Source organism: Erinaceus europaeus, chromosome 9 (genome assembly GCF_950295315.1).
Source record: "Erinaceus europaeus chromosome 9, mEriEur2.1, whole genome shotgun sequence".
Classification (NCBI taxonomy): domain Eukaryota; kingdom Metazoa; phylum Chordata; class Mammalia; order Eulipotyphla; family Erinaceidae; genus Erinaceus; species Erinaceus europaeus.
The window spans coordinates 21,183,021-21,196,810 of NC_080170.1; the positions used below are offsets into that span (position 1 = coordinate 21,183,021).

Consider the following 13,790-nt stretch of genomic DNA (forward strand, 5'->3'; position numbering starts at 1 on the left):
CAGTCGTTGACTATGTGGGTCATAGTCTGTCTGGAGCCGCAGGGGCAGTTCGGATCGTCTCTGGCTCCCCAGCGATGGAACATAGCGGCGCACCGGCCATGGCCTGTTCGATAGCGATTGAGGAGGGCCCGATCATAACGTGCTAGGTCAAAGCCGGGTTGACGCTTGCAAGGGTCTGTGATGAGATGTATTCCATTGTGTAGATATATCACAACTTGCTCAGCCACTCATCTGTTGTTGAAAAACTGGGTTGCTTCCAGGTTTTGGCTATTATAAATTGCGCTGCTAAGAACATATGTGTACACAGATCTCTTTGGATGGGTGTGTTGGGTTCCTTAGGATATATCCCCAGGAGGGGAATTATAGGATCATAGGGTAGGTCCATTTCTAGCCTTCTGAGAGTTCTCCAGACTGTTCTCCACAGGGGCTGGACCAATTGACATTCCCATCAGCAGTGCAGGAGAGTTCCTTTGACCCCACAACCTCTCCAACATTTGCTGATGTATGACAATCTCACAGGAGTGAAGTGATATCTCATCGTTGATTTGATTTGCATTTCTCTGACAATCAAAGACTTGGAGCATTTTTTCATGTGTTTCTCGGCCTTTTGGATCTCTTTTGTGGTGAATATTCTGTCCATGTCCTCCCCTCATTTTTGGATGGGGTTATTTGTTTCCTTGTTACTGAGTTTGGCAAGATCTTTATTTATTGTAGTTATTAGCTTTTGTCTAATGTATGGCATATAAAGATTTTCTCCCAGTCTGTGAGGGGTATCTTGGTTTAGGTAGTGGTTTCTTTTGCCGTGCAGAAGCTTTTTAATGTGATGTAGTCCCATAGGTTTATGCTTGCCTTAGTCTTCTTTGTAATTGGATTCGTTTCATTGAAAATGTCTTTAAAATTTATACAGAAAAGAGTTCTGCCAATACTTTCCTCTGAATATCTGATAGTTTCTGGTCTAACATCCAAGTCTTTGATCCACATGGAATTTACTTTTGAATTTGGTGAAATATAGTGGTTCAGTTTCATTCTTATGCCTGCTTCAACCCATTTATTCCAATACCATTTGTTGAAGAGACTCTGCTTTCCCCATTTTTAATAGTCTGGGCACCTTAGTCAAAGATTAGATGTCCACAGGTGTGGGGGTTTATTTCTGGGCTCTCAGTTCTATTCCACTGGTCAGTGTGTCTATTCATGTTCCAGTACCAAGCAGTTTTGATGACAATGGCCCTATAATACAATTTGAGATCTGGGAGTGTGATGCCTCCAGTTCTGTTCTTTCTTCTCAAGATTGTTTTCGCAATTCTAGGTCTTTTCTGGTTCCCGATAAAAATTTGTAGCATTTGTTATTCTCCTAAAAAATGTTGTTGGGATCCCTAGTAGTCCTCCTAAAAAATGTTGTTGCCATCCCCATAGTAGTCCCCTACTATGACTGTGTTGCTGTTAATATATTGCTGTAGCTCTTTCAGTTGATGTTTGATGTATTTAGATGGCTTCTCATTGGGTGCATAGATGTTAACAATTGTTAAGTCCTCTTTTTTATGTATATATTCATTTATTATGGGACAGACAGAGAAGTTGAGAGAGGAGGAGATAGAGACAGAATAAGAGAGAGAAAGAGAGAGGCACCTGCAGTCTGTTTCACTGCTTGTGAAGCTTCTCCCCCTTCAGTTGGGGACCGGGGGCTCAAACCCAGGTCCTCGCACCCTTGTCATGCGTGTGCTTATCCAGGGGCACTGCCATCGTCCGGCTCCTGTTAAGTCCTCTTGATTGATTGATCCTCTGAGCATTAAGTAGTGTCTATCCCTATCTTTTTTAATTTTACTGATTTTAAAGTATATCATGTCAGATAAGAGAATAGCTGTTCCTGCCCTTTTTTGTGGGCCATTGGCTTGTATGATAGTTTTCCATCCTTTCACTTTGAGTCTGTGTTTGTCTTGTTGATTTAGGTGGGTTTCCTGTAGACAGCATATTGTTAGGTTGTATTTTCTGATTCATCTTCCTACTCTGTGCCTATTAATAGGTGAATTCAGTCCATTGACATTTGTTGATATCAAAGATTGAAGATATTTTAACACCATTCTTGTAGAGTTTTAGAGTGTTCTGATATATGACCTATTTATGGTGGTCTGACTGTTTATAGAAGACCTTTCAGAACTTCTTTCAGGGCAGGCTTGATAATAGTCGATTCTTTCAACTGTTCCTTGTCTGAGAAGGTTTTGATGCCTCCATTTAGTCTGAATGACAGTCTAGCAGGATACAGTATTCTTGGTTGAAAGCCTTTCTCATTGAGCACTCGATAGATATCTTGCCATTCTCTTCTGGCCTGTAGTGTTTGTGTAGAGAAGTCTGCTGCTAATTTTACGGGTTTTCCTCTGTAGGTGACTCTTTTTTTTCTCTTGCAGCCTTCAGGATCCTTTCTTTATCCTTATTCCTGTTCATTCTAAATAGGATGTGTCTTGGTGTCTTTAAGTCTGAGTTAACTCTGTTTGGGACCTTCTGGGCTTCTTAAACGTTTATGTCTTTGATGTTGTCTAGACTAAAGAAGTTTTCAGCTATTATGTCCTGAAAAATGCTTTCTTCCCCTCCCTCTCTTTCTTCTTCTTGTAAGCCAATAATGCGTATATTATTTCTTTTGAAGTCATCCCATAGGTCTCTGTTGTTTTCAGTATCTCTTTTTTGAGATCTCTGACTTCTTTTTTAGTTGTCTCTAATTCATCGTCAATCTTGCTAATTCTGATACTGTTTTAGCTTGTTCAGTTAGTTGTGTTCTTAGCTCAGCTATTTCAGATTTCAGCTCTCTAATAACCTTCAGATAATTAGTGTTTTCTTCCAGAGTTTCATTGGTTGTTTCTGCATTTCTGATGACAATACTTTCAAACTCTTTACTCACTCCTATGATTATTTCCTTAACTAGTGTTTGGATGTTGACCTCATTATTTAGTGCTTCAACCTTTGGGGGGCTTTTAGCTGGACTCTTGTCCTGGTTTGTTTCTCCAATATTTCTTTTTGTTGGTTTAACTGTTCTATGTAGTATGTTATGAGGTCCCTCTCTCAGTACTTTTCAAATTACTGATCACTGTTGACTGGATTGACTTGTGTCTAAGTAAGGTAATTAAGGGGTTCATAGTCGTGGAAATTGACAGTTGTTTCAATATTATTTTAATCTCTGAGTTGGAACTCAAAAGCCTCTTTGGTTCTTTTTCTTCCCTGTAGGTTATGGGAGCCTGAAGGCTTTTAAACCAAGCCCCCATGCCCTTGTTTTGTAGAAGACTACACCTTTTCATTGAATGGTCTGAGAGGGTGCGGGTTGGGGGGGGAGGGTTGTTTCACTCTGGAACAAAGGACAGGAGCCACAGAGGCTGTGAGTGCTTAGCTTAATCACTGCTTCTTGACCAAGAGATAAAGCAGGGTGGGGCAGAGATAATCCAGTGTTTATGCCAAGAGACTTTCTGAGCACCATGGCAAGACTACGAGGTATAGATCTTCTCATGAGTTTCCTTGTTAGTTCTCTGTCCCCTGGGTCAGCACAGGACCTCCCCTCCAGTGCTGCAGCTTCTGAGGGCAGTAGCAATAGAGACTCACAGTTGCATTTGGTGAGTCTTAGGGGAGTCCTCTCCTCCCTTCAGCCATCCCCTTGTTGGTGAAACAGACTGGAGGTGGTGTCTCAATTGGTAAACTGCCAGACTGTTATCAACCACTTAATCTCTCCCTAGGCTCCTCTCTGTCCATGAACCACACATATTTGCACTCACCCGTGATTTGGTGGGTTCCTTAAGTCATTCTAGTCCTGTCTTCTTGCAGTCTCAGGTGGTATTCCTAGTTGACCCAGGAAAGGAGAGGAGAGGAGAGGAGAGGAAAAGAAGGAGAGGAGAGGAGAGGAGAGGAGAGGAGAGAAACACAGCTGCTGCTGCTCAGTAGCCCTGCCTTATGCATGAATCCTTTTTACTTATTTTTAAATGCCATAGAAGGGTCACACAATTCATACAACACACAGTCAACCTGATACCTCTCCTTACTTAACAGCTGTTTGCAGGTAAGGATTATGACTTGGTCACCATCCACTGTGTTGCTGGACTGGCGGTCCTTCATCCATTGGCATGACTAGATGAGTGAGGGTCCTTGGAAGCTGGGGAAGCAGTTACTTAGCCAAGCCACGTGTGCTTAAGTCTTTAGCAGTACCGGCAGTAACGGGGAAAGTGCTTCATCTAGCTGGTTTCTGAGCCTCTGCTTATACTTAGCTTGCCACTGGCTTCAAAGTTATGTCTCCATTGGCCAATCAGGTTCGGGTTGACGTCTTATCCTATGTATACAGATGTCTCTGTCTTTATCACACTATGCAAGTGCACTATGGTTACTATAGTTACTAGGGTTACATGTTCATGACAAATGGGTCCTGCCTGGGGATAGGCTGAGGACCAAGGAGCACTGCTGAAGGTCCCTGGTTAAGTCTCTGGGTCTCAGAGAGCATTTTTGAGGGATGTGCGCTTGTTTGTGTTCGTATGTGTCAAGGCGAGTAAAAAGGAAGAGGGGATGAATAGGGAGACAGTGATGACCAGAAATTAGTGGCTAGTGCCAAAAAAAGGGAGGAGGAAAAGAATGAAGAATGGGAAGGAGAAAGAAATAAACCCACCTCTTTGAGGTCTAAGAGGCAGTGTAGCAGGAAAAGGCTGGAGGGCCACCATATGTGACCTGTGCCAGCAGTGACAGTCAGGTGGGAGATCTTGGAGCTGGTGTAGAGGTACTGGGCTCAGGAAAACTTCCTGCCGCCTCCTGGCCTTGGTATCCCTCTGTGCTGCTCTGTAAATGGAGTCCCTCCAAATTCACACTTACAGTTTCTCTCTCTCTCCTCTCTCACTCTTATGACTGGCATTCCTGGCCTCCCACAGACTCTCTGGAACCTGTGTACACCTTGCCTGGTGACCACAGCACCAGACCTGCCTTCCCAGTAGCTCACAGAGCCCATTCAGATAATCCTTTACATGATCCTTGGAAGTAACCAGGTCCCTTCCCATCCCAAGGTAACCCTACTGGGCAGACCTCTGGGAACTCCCCAGCCGCCCCTAGAATCCACATGCTAAGGCTGAACTTGGCCTCTTCCCTCCCCCCAACACCAGAGTCCTCTAGATTCCCCAGTTTCCAGGAACTCCCACTACCCTTCCTCTAGTGCCTCCAGCTTCCTCTCACCTGGGGTACTGTGATAGTCTCACAGCGGGGCTTCCTGGCTCTAGTCTGCACCCTCACCTCACCTTCCACACTGCCATGGGGTAAGTGGGACCAAGTTGCCTACCTGACTACCTGCACAGCTCCCAGGGGGCTTCTCAGAGGGAAGCCATACCCCTTCCCTAGGGTCCAAGGTCTTCCTAGTAAAGCCCCCTCAGAACAGTCACACTGAGCCCAACAGAAGGCCCACTGCCCAGTGCCACAGAAAGCCAGGCTGGCTCATCAGGAAGTCAGCTGGAGAGTCTTCAAATGCCCAGGAGGCAGATCAACCTTTTGTGTCTCTGTTTTGCACAATACGTGTACAGCAAGAGTGAAACAGCACCAGAGGAGTTAATATCTTTAGGGAGAACTTGGAGGTGATTCAGAGACCCATCCTGGGATTGCTCACCTCCCTTGGTGGGAAGAGCATCATGAGGAGAGAGCCAACAGCAATTTCACCTTCGATGAGCACAGATCTCCTATCCACCTACAGCCAGGGGCATCTAAAGAGTCTCCATGCAAGGCAGGGCGATGACACAGTGGTTATGCAACAAGCTTGTCAGGCAGCAGGTCCCAGAGCTGCTGGTTCAATCTTTTGCACAACTATAAACCAGACTGAGCAGTGCTCTGGTAAAATAAATAATGGTTCAGGAGATGGCACAGTGGATAAAAAGCTGGACTCTCAACCCTTTTGTCTCTATTCCTGTCTCTACCCTAATAGGAATGGTAGAGACTGAGTCCCAGTGATAGTCCTGGTGGCAATAATATTAATAATAATTAAAAGCTTCCATGGGACAGGAAATGTGGGGGAGGTGACTTGAAGGACCAAGCCCCCATGCCCTTGTTTTGTAGAAGATACTACACCTTTTCATTGAATGGTCTGAGAGGGTGTGGGTTGGGGGGGGGGGGTTGTTTCACTCTGGAACAAAGGACAGGAGCCACAGAGGCTGTAATAGGAGTGGTGAGGGGTGTGGTAGGGGGGTAGGGGGGCTGGGATAAGCAGGCTGGCCCTTGAGTAGGTCTTAAGCTATTGTTTGTACTAAAGGCAAAAGACAAGTGGGAACCAGGGTATGTATGAATCACTGAACCTTTTGGGTCAGGCCACCAAGTTAACCTGGCATGGCCCTGTCCTTTGGGGGTCGGGGTTCCAGGGCCATGCTTCCTCCATACTGCAGAAGGAATAGCCACTCATGTCTCCTCTAGGGTGGACATTTATAGCAGTGGACACTTGTTTCCTAACTAAAACATGCATGTTGGGGGCGGGGGTTTAGATTCAATACAGAGAGCAAAAATATGCAACAGCAAAGAACAGAGTCCACACGGCCCCAAAATGTTCTCCTGAATGTCTTTAGGTTTTCTGATACCTGACTTGGTTCCCATCTTCCTCCTCAGGGGGTTCAGAACACAACACTGCTTTCCCTACAACCTCAGTGCAGGTCTCAGTTTTTTGTTTTTTTTTTAATTATTTATTTTCCCTTTTGTTGCCCTTGTTGTTTTTATTGTTGTAGTTATTATTGTTGTTGTTATTGATGTCACCATTGTTAGATAGGACAGAGAGAAATGGAGAGAGGAGGGGAAGACAGAGAGAGGGAGAGAAAGTTAAGACACCTGCAGACCTGCTTCACTGCCTGTGAAGCAGCTCCCCACCTGGGGAGCCAAGGGCTTGAACCGGGATCCTTAAGCTGGTCCTTGCGCTTGGCGTCAGGTGCGCTTAACCCGCTGCGCTACGGTCCGACTCCCAGGTCTCAGTTCTTGAGCCAAATCACAGCAGATCAGTCAGTTAACTGTAGAGATCATATTTTCTTTTTCTTTCTTAAAAAAAAAATTTTTTTTTATTATCTTTACTTGCTTATTAGATAGAGACAGCCAGAAATCAAGAGGGAAGGAGGTGATAGGGAGACAGACACCTACAACACTGCTTCACCACTCGCAAAGCTTTCCCACTGCAGGTGGGGACCAGGGACTCAAACCCAGGTCTTTGCACATTGTAAGTGCTCAACTAGGTGCGCCACCACCTGGTCCCTACCACATTTTCTTAAGAATGTACTGGGGCGGGAGTTGGCCAGCGGGTTAAATGCACGTGGCGCAAGGACCCGAGTAAGGATCCTATTTCGAGTCCCTGGCTCCCCACCTGCTGCGGGGTCACTTCACAAGCGGTGAAACAGGTCTGCAGGTGTCTTTCTCTCCCCCCTCTGTCTTCCTCTCCTCTCTCCATTTCTCTCTGTCATATCCAACAACGACGACATCAATAACAACAAAAAGAATATCTATAACAACAATAAATAAAACAAGGACAACAAAAGAGAAAATAAATGAATATTAAAAAAATTTTTTAAATGTACTGGGGCCTGGCGGTGGTGCACCTGGTTAAGCACACACTTTACCATGCTAAAGGTTTGAACCCCCATGCCCCATCCTACAGGGGGAAAAGTTTCACAAGTGGTGAAGCAGATCTGCAGGCATCTCTCTCTATCTCTATCTCCCCTATCCCTCTCAATTCTCTATCTCTATCTAATTCTATATGAAATTTTGTGCCTGAGAACTTTAAAAAAAAAAGATAGCTGTCACAGCCTGGGAGGTAGCAGAGTGGTTAGGGCACAGACTCAGGCACTTAAGGCCCTAAGTGAGAACCCTCAGCACTGCACATACCCTCTCTTTTACTAAGAAGTATATCTTTAAAAAAAGTTGCATTTACTTTTTTAAAACATTTTTTAATATTTTCCCTTTTGTTGCCTTTGTTTTTTTATTGTTGTTGTAGTTATTGTTGTTGTTAGATTGGACAGAGAGAAATGGAGAGAGGAGAAGACAGAGAAGGGAAGAGAAAGATAGACACCTGCAGACCTGCTTCACTGCCTGTCAATCGACTCCTCTGCAGGTGGGGAGCCGGGGCTCGAACTGGGATACTTATGCCGGTCCTTGCTCTTAGTGCCACGTTTGCTTAACCCACTACGCTACCGCCTGACTCCCTGCATTTGCTTTTTAAGCACTGGTGTTTTCAGCCAAAGATTTATTTTTTAAAAAAGCAAAGATTAAATAATTTATTAATGAGAGAGACCCTGAGATTCACTCTGACACACGCCATTCTGGGGACCAAACTCAGGACCTCATCCTTAAACTGTGCCATCTCCCAGGTCACTCTGCCTTTTTTTTTTTTAAGTGGCCATGAAACAGTGACCTTTAATAACATTGTTCCAAGTGCCTCTCTTCCACCCCACTCCCCTTCTCCACATCAAGCTGGGGTGGGGGGTGTTGGGGACGCTGCCAAGATCCTGTGTTTCTTTCTATACCAACAGAGAAGGTACCTTTCAGGAGCACAGCTGTGTGACAACAGGCCAGGAAGCTTTGGGAAATGCAACAGCCCCTGAATGGAGTTGTACTAGATGTTTTCCCAAAGGGGAGAGAAAGGCTGTGCTGGCCTCCAGGGAGAAGATTGAGGTTTCACCACCAGCCCCCAAGGACAGACAAGTCTATTAAAGAAGTCAGCGAGAATAGCCAATGAGAGTGTCCTTGGAGTGTTGGAGCAGAACCCAAAAGGTCAGGGGTGGGGGGAGGGGCAAGAGAGGGGGTAAGAAGAGTGAGAAAGGGGTGGGTAACCATTTAGGGCCTGGGTTTCACCCCTGGTAGCCTTGAAAGGTTCTACTAGGTAGGGAAATTGACCTTTTTTTTTTGTTTGTTTTTTAACTGATGGCTCTGACAAATGGCTATCACTGCAAAATTTGATATGTGAAAGATTGTCTTATTGTAGTTTTAGCCTGAGTTTTTCTTCTTTCTATATATTTAATTTTTTTTTTAATCAGTGCATTGCTCAGCTCTGGTTTATGATGGTGCCAGTGGTTGAACCTGGTTCCTTGGAGCCTCAAACATAAGAGTCTTGCATAAACATTGTGATAATCTCTGGGCCCCACATTTTTCTTACTGGCTGAGGCAGTGTCAATTTTGTTTTTTGTGTAGGAACAGTTCATGGTCTTTGTCCACTTTGAGCTTTTGCTGGCTGGCTTGGGGATTTTTTTTTTTTTTTTTTTTTTTTTTTTTTTTTTTGCCTCCAGGGTTATCACTGGGGCTCCTTGAGAATCCACTGCTCTTGGAGTCTATTTTTCACATTTTTTGTTGCCCTTGCTGTGGTTGTTATAGCTGTTGTTGTTGGACAGGACAGAGAGAAATCAAGAGAGGAGGGGAAGACAGAGAGGAGGAAAGATATCTGCAGACCTGTTTCACCACTTGCGAAGCGACCCTTCTGCACGTGAGGAGCTAGGGGCTCGGACTGGGATCCTTAGCTGGTTCTTGTGCTTTGTGCCACGTGTGTTAACAACTGCACTATCCCTCTCCCCCCCCCCCCCCCCCCCCCGCTTGGGGAAGTTTTATCCCATTAAAAAGATGAGCCTGTGTGATAGGCATCATGATTCTTTTCCAGTTTGTCACATGCCTCCTGACTTTATGGTGAATTCTTTGCCCTGTGGATTTTTTTTTTTAAGTAATTGAACATAGCAGTCTCTGAAATAAAATAGAAACAACAAACTGGATGGCAGATTTGAGTGGACTGGCCAACACGGTGGATTTCTCTTTTTACTGGTCAATGTAGCTAAGGTTCCTTTTTGTTACTTAAAGCAAGTTGTTTGAGGCCAGGAAGACAGCCTAATGGTTGTACAAAAAGAATTTCATGCCTGACGCTCTGAGGTCCTGGGTTCAGTCTCTAGCACCCAACAAAAACCAAAGCTGAGCAGCACTCTAGTTAGAAAGTAAATAAAATAGGGATTCTGGTGGTTAGTGCAGCGGGTTAAGCGCAGGTGGCGCAAAGCGCAAGGACCAGCTCAAGGATCCCGGTTCCAGCCCCCGGCTCCCCACCTGCAGGGGAGTCACTTCACAGGCAGTGAAGCAGGTCTGCTGGTGTCTATCTTTCTCTCCCCCTCTTTGTCTTGCCCATCTCTCTTCATTTCTCTCTATCCTATCCAACAATGAAGACATCAATAACAACAACAATATTACAACAATAAAACAACATGGGCAACAAAAGGAAATAAAAAAATAAATATTAAAAGTAAAAGAAATAAAATAAAGCAACTTGTCTAAAAGGCATTACTTAGAAGGACTGAGTCTCTGGGGAATAAAGAATGTTTCCATGCCTTTGCAAAGTACGTTTATACCATGTTTTTGACATGCTGACTTTCTACAAATTCAGCAGTGCTTAACCAAGGAATTACTGGGAGGGACTGGGTCAGCCCAAGTGACAGATGTTGCAATATTTGATTAGAGGGACAGAGACAGATGATGAGAGTAGAGCCCTGATCTCCCCCACAAGCAGAGTGGGGAGCAAATGGACCCTGAATTCTTAATATGTTAGGCATAACTGTCCCTGTCTTCCTAGTCTTAGGCATAACTGTCCCTGTCTTCCTGCAGAGGGCAGAAAGTGAGTAATTTGAATGGGAGCGGGGACTCAGATTCCTAGGACAGCTCGCCTAACTTCAGCCCCCCCTCCCAACCTCCCCTGGGAGGGAGGAGCAACAAGAGTACTTGCCAAGGTCACCCCACCCGCTGAATATAAAAACAGAATTCGAACTCAAGCCTGACTCTGGAGCTGAGAGCTGAGCATCTCCACGCAGGCGGAGGCAGTGTCACGCCACCTTTCCCTCCAGCCCCACACCAGCCCTCACTCTGTCCCCCCACCTCCACCCTCCGCCCCCCGCCGGCCTCCCAGCTACTCCAGCCGAGATCCGTCTTGAGGTCTGGCTCCCAGCCAGAGGCTCCTTCTGCGCTCCAGGAGCGGTCACATTTGTCGCTCTCCAGGCCGGCTTCCTCCCTCCTTCTGAGATCCTGCCCTCCCCTCGCGCCCCCATATCCCCCTCCGGGAACCCCTGCGTCTCCGAGCATAGGCAACTTTGCCTCCATCTAGGCCAGGCTGGACCCTCGCCCGGGCGCCCAGAGTCACCACCCCACCAGCCAGAGCGTGGCTGTCGTTGGCCTGCCAACCTCTCCGAACCCCCCACCCTCACGCCACTCTAACAGATATCCACCCCACACACTCCCAGAAATTAGAATCCAAATTACACTAGAGAGAGCTGCCGCAGCCTGGGAAAGTTGGTGCACACTCGGGCTAGGCGGCGAGCAGCAATGCTTCTCCCTGCGTCCCGGGCTTAGGTCCACAGACGCGGCCAGCGCCACCGCATCGGCCCCACCAACAGCCCTAAAAAGCCCGGGGCGTCATCACTCCGGTTCCACCGACCAGGAAAGCCAGGTTTGGCGCCGTGTCCAAGGTCACCTAGCCGAGGAAAGACGGTCTCGGACCCAAACCCAGGCAAGGGGGGCTCCGGGGGCGCTTCTTCAGGGGATCTCCATTACGCAGAGCAGCAGCGAGCTCCGAACCTATGCACCAGGGGCGAGCTCCACCGGCCTCCGAGCGCGCAGCTCAGAGAGCCAGACCCGCGGAGAGAAGCCAACCAGGACCTTCGGCGGGAGCATGGCCGGGGTCGCGCGTCCAGGTCTTTCCCTGCCGCCCCCCCCCCCCGCCCCTCTCGCCACACGCCTGGGAGCACTCACCATAAAAGATCGGCGGGAGCTTGTTGGGGATTCGCCAGCGCCGGCAGGTCCCGGGCTCCCAAGAGTCTCCCGCCGCCGCCCACTCCGGGGGAAAGGGGCCACCCCGCGGGTGCCGGCTCCCCTCCTCGTCCCCGGGCGCGAAGGAGCAGCGCCGCCTCTGCCCAGCGGGGCCGCTCGGAGTTGGCGCGGTCTTGGGGAAGTTGGCGCAGGGGTGCCGGGGGATCGGCTGCGAGCGGGGACGATTGGACGCCTCTTCCCGCGCCTGGCCGCTCCAAGCGGGCGCAGGACCCGGAGCGCGGCGATGCTGGAGCTCAGCGCTCACCGGCCCCGCCTGGGCCGTCCAGCGTCCACCCCCCCCGCGCCCCGAACACACGTAGCTGCGGCCGGAGCGCTGGCTGCCGGGCGCTCATCGCCCTCCCCCGGGACAGGCGCCTTTGTGCGCCGGGCGCTCCGGCCACCGCGGCCGCCTCTGGATGCTGCAGCTGCAGCCGCCGCCGCCCGCTCCCCGCTCGCCTTCCCCGCCGGCCCGGAGGCTGCAGCTGAAAGCCGATCCGGCTGAGCTCATCCCCGAAGGCCACTAATCCAATAGCCGCGGAAGGCGCGGCCGCCGGGCACGCCCCTTCCCCCAGCATCCCGGCCCCACAGTCCCAGCGCGGGCCGCCACCTTCCCGGGGCCACCAGCTGGCGGGAGCGGGAAGTGAGTGGGGCCGCCATGCGCCCTCCGAGCGCTCGCCCCGCCCGCGTGCCCCGCTCATTCAAGCGCGGTTCTCCAGTTCATTCATGCGCCCCAAGCTCCGGGAGACACCCATGGGCGCCAGCAGCTCGGGTTTCTCTCCCCAGCACGCGTGCTAGGGAGCCGCCCCGGAAAGCCGCTGGGAAGCGCATCCCCCTCCCCCCCCAGGCACAGACACACACAGGCCCAAGCTTGGGGGTGTGAGACCAAGGCTCCGGCTCCTCGTGCAAAGTGAGGTTCCTACCGCACCTGCTCCGCGCAGCGCCCCCGCCCGCTCCCGGGCCAGACCTGCGGGTCTCTGCGGTGCGGGCTGCCGGCGCTTCCTGACTCCCCCGAGCTGATAAGGCAGGAGGCGGGGTCAGAGCCCGGGGACCCAGGGTGGTTTCTAACATCTGCTGGGCCTAGGGGAAGTCCTTAGGTGCGGCGCCCGGTGCCCTCCTCTCTGCTTCAGGCTTTGCCTTCAGTTCTATCCCAGGATCTCTGAGTGAGTGGCCCCGGGCCCTCTGGGTATCAGGCAGGCAAGAGTCTAAACCCAGAGTTGTCGTTTCAGCTGAGAGGCGGTCAACCCGGTCCAGTGAGAGACATGTTTTGATGGAACCTCTAGGGCTCCTTTTCCAGAGTGGAAAGGATAATCTAGGAATGCTTCCTAAAGGAGGTGGCCATAGGAATTAACTCCTGGAAACAGAGCTACCTGGGTTAGTGCCTCCCACAGTCCAGAGGCCATGGCGTGCTACCGAAAGTGTGAGGTGTAGCTGGAAGGACAGTCCGTGTGCTCTGTCATGGGAGGCTATTCAAACCATGATTCTCTCCCCAAGATCAGTGGGGGAGATCTTTAACCATCATTTTACATTTTTATTTTTCTATTTTAAAAAACTTTATTTTATAGAACTGTAAGAACTTGAGAGGAAACGGGGAACGAAAGGGAGTGACAGACACCCGCAGTGAGACACCTGCTGCACTACTTCACTGCTTGTAAAACTTTCCCCAACCAGGGTCCTTGTGCATAGTAACATGTGCTCTTAACCAGATGTGCCACCACCACCCTCCCTCTTCCCTTTAGATTTGCATTCTCTCAACAACAGAATCATAGATAGACCAAAGTCCCCATGGAAGTTCCTGAATGAGTTGGAGAAAGCGAGGGTGGGGTGCCAGACAGGTGTGTTGAGCAAATACTGCGTGCATTTTGCTGTCTTTGTTATTGTCTGTTTGCATAGCTCTCTCCCCTTCCCCCAGTCCAGACTGAAGCTCTCTGGAGGGCAAATATCTGTAGCACATACATCTCTGGTTTCCAGTACTCAAAATAGATGGTAAGTGACAAGGATACTGG

The 13,790-nt window shown here is 49.0% G+C and overlaps 1 protein-coding gene across 1 annotated transcript in view; it reads right to left on the reverse strand.

Annotated features, from left to right (window-relative positions):
• The window catches only part of SPSB4 (splA/ryanodine receptor domain and SOCS box containing 4), a 68,728-nt gene extending 56,488 nt beyond the window's left edge, over nucleotides 1-12,240 (reverse strand). The window contains exon 1 of the mRNA XM_007529940.3: nucleotides 11,731-12,240. The gene's annotated coding sequence lies outside the window, so the exon portion shown is untranslated. The remainder of the gene's footprint in view (nucleotides 1-11,730) is intronic.
• Between the last annotated feature and the right edge of the window lie 1,550 nt (nucleotides 12,241-13,790).